Source organism: Echiichthys vipera, assembly GCF_963691815.1.
Source record: "Echiichthys vipera genome assembly, chromosome: 21".
In the NCBI taxonomy this organism is placed as follows: Eukaryota; Metazoa; Chordata; class Actinopteri; order Perciformes; family Trachinidae; genus Echiichthys; species Echiichthys vipera.
The window spans coordinates 25,661,099-25,663,598 of record NC_139846.1 but is presented as its reverse complement, the minus strand read 5'-3'; the positions used below and the strand labels follow the sequence as shown (position 1 = coordinate 25,663,598).

The window sequence follows — 2,500 nt, the reverse complement described above, 5'->3', positions numbered from 1 at the left end:
GAAATAAGACTGACAGTCCTGCCGCAGACTGGTTTTAGAGTCTTTAACAGGGTTTCCCCACACAGACAGTTCCAAAACAAAAGCTACGATACCTTATTGACAAAGTCTGGATCTGGCCTCACACACGGCCGCTTCTCCCTGATTTAAGCCGCCACGCAACAACCTCTAACCCATGCAATGCATTCTGGGTGTGTGGCGTTGAGTTTCACGCTCCTCAGTTGCATAAAATTGAAATCTGAGCTAAATGAACGTCGTCTCAAACTCCTGACTATCTGTGATTCTAACGACCGTCGACCTGAAATGAAGCAGATTCAGCAGATTAGGTTTCCCGCTGCCGCCGCCGCCATATTGATCTGTGGTTGTGAAATCTAAGAGCCCACGAGTAAAGATGTTCAGATAGCAGTTTGTTTTTGTGGTGGTTTTGCTTTTTTTTAGTCATTTTGCATCTTTTTGTGCTGGTTTTGCATCTATTTTTAGTCATTTTGCATCTTTTTGTGGTGGTTTTGCATCTATTTTTAGTCATTTTGCAGCTTTTTGTGCTGGTTTTGCATCTTTTTGTGTTGGTTTTGCATCTATTTTTAGTCATTTTGCATCTTTTTGTGGTTGTTTTGCATCTATTTTTAGTCATTTTGCATCTTTTGTGGTTGTTTTGCATCTATTTTTAGTCATTTCGCATCTTTTTGTGCTGGTTTTGCATCTATTTTTAGTCATTTTGCATCTTTTTGTGCTGGTTTTGCATCTATTTTTAGTCATTTTGCATCTTTTTGTGCTGGTTTTGCATCTATTTTTAGTCATTTTGCATCTTTTTGTGGTGGTTTTGCATCTATTTTTAGTCATTTTGCATCTTTTTGGGTGGTTTTGCATCTATTTTTAGTCATTTAGCATCTTTTTGTGGTGGTTTTGCATCTATTTTTAGTCATTTTGCATCTTTTTGTGCTGGTTTTGCATCTATTTTTAGTCATTTAGCATCCTTTTTTAGTCAAAAATGAAAATAATTAGTTGGTCGGTCGGTAAATCAATCAGCTGTTTCTCTTTCACTCGTCTCATCGGCCCGGCAGAATAAATATTCTCATCACTGCCACTATTTCTGCAGGTCCACCTGTGTGTGTGTGTGTGTGTGTGTGTGTGTGTGTGTGTGTGTGTCTGTCTGTCTGTCTGTCTGTCTGTCTGTCTGTCTGTCTGTCTGTCTGTCTGTCTGTCTGTGTCTGTGTCTGTGTGTGTGTGTGTGTGCCTGTGTGTGCGTGTGAGAAGTGAGAAAAAGCTCCAGAAGTTAGTTTGATGTGTTGTGAGTCTCCGCTGTGAGCTGCAGATTGAGTTTCCTCCCTTTTCTCTTCTGCCTGGTGGATCAAGGCCTCCGGACGCCATCGACCGCTTCCTCCCGTGTTCAGACCTGTGGAAGAATCCGTCTGGGCCACATCAGCCCGTGACCCGAGCCTGATCGCCGTCCACCGTCCTTCTGTTCCTGACCTCGTCTCCGGATCAGCACACGCTTCTGCACAGCTGGACAGGTGTGTGAGTGTGTGTTGTCGGGGTGTTTTCGCCGTGTTGAACAAACGTATCGATCCCTGTTCTGTTCTCTACATCTGCTCTCTGTTTAAACTCTTTATGTGTGTGTGTGTGGGTGTGTACTCGTAAAGCTATCGTTGTGGGGACCACTTCATTTTCCCAACTAAGCGAGGACTTTCTTTTCAAAGGCCGGTTTCAGGGTTAAGACTTGGTTTTAAGGTTCTGGTCTGACTCATGTTTAGTTCAGGGGTCGGGTTATTAGTTGTGATGGTTCAGGGAATGCTTTATTTAAATTTGAATGAACTTTATTGTCCTGTGCGCGGGACAAGGTCGTCCAGGATCATTGGGATTATTCTTGCGTAACTTCACGAGTCAACCAAGAACCTGAATGTTTAAATAAAATGACGCACACACACGTTTCTCCTCTCAAAGGTAGGTGCTAAAAATGCTGCCGTAACCTGTTGTTATCTGTCATTATTCATGTTTAATGCTAACACATCACTGATAGCATTTCATTATTCATTTTTTAAAATTGTATCTTAAACAGAACAGAGTTAAACATTTCGCCATCAAATCAATATCGTGCAAAAATAGATAATAAATTAATAAAATAGAATAAAGTTAACACTTAAAAGTGGCAGTTTGGAAGAAACCTGAACTGGAACCGGGTCGCCTCCTTTTGGGCTGTTGAGACAAAATGAGACTGTAAAGGAGAGTTTTTGTTGTTAGCTAGTGGTTCGCTAGTTTTTAGCTTGAGACAAAATGAGACCTTAAAGGAGATTTTAGGGGGTTATTTCTGGAGAAAGAAACCCAGCTTGTTGTTAGCTTGTTGTTGGCTTGTTGTTGGCGGCTTGTTGTTAACTTGTTGTTAGCTTGTTGTTGGCTTGTTGTTAGTTTGTTGTTGGCTTGTTTTTAGTTTGTTGATAGCTTGTTGTTAGCTTGTTGTTGGCTTGTTGTTGGCGGCTTGTTGTTAACTTGTTAACTTGTTGTTTGC

General features: G+C 41.3%; 1 protein-coding gene across 1 annotated transcript in view; it reads left to right on the top strand.

The window, feature by feature from the left end:
* Positions 1–2,500, top strand: part of fars2 (phenylalanyl-tRNA synthetase 2, mitochondrial) — a 107,327-nt gene that overhangs the window by 1,837 nt on the left and 102,990 nt on the right. Inside the window, exon 2 of the mRNA XM_083936388.1 lies at positions 1,351–1,508. The gene's annotated coding sequence lies outside the window, so the exon portion shown is untranslated. The remainder of the gene's footprint in view (positions 1–1,350; positions 1,509–2,500) is intronic.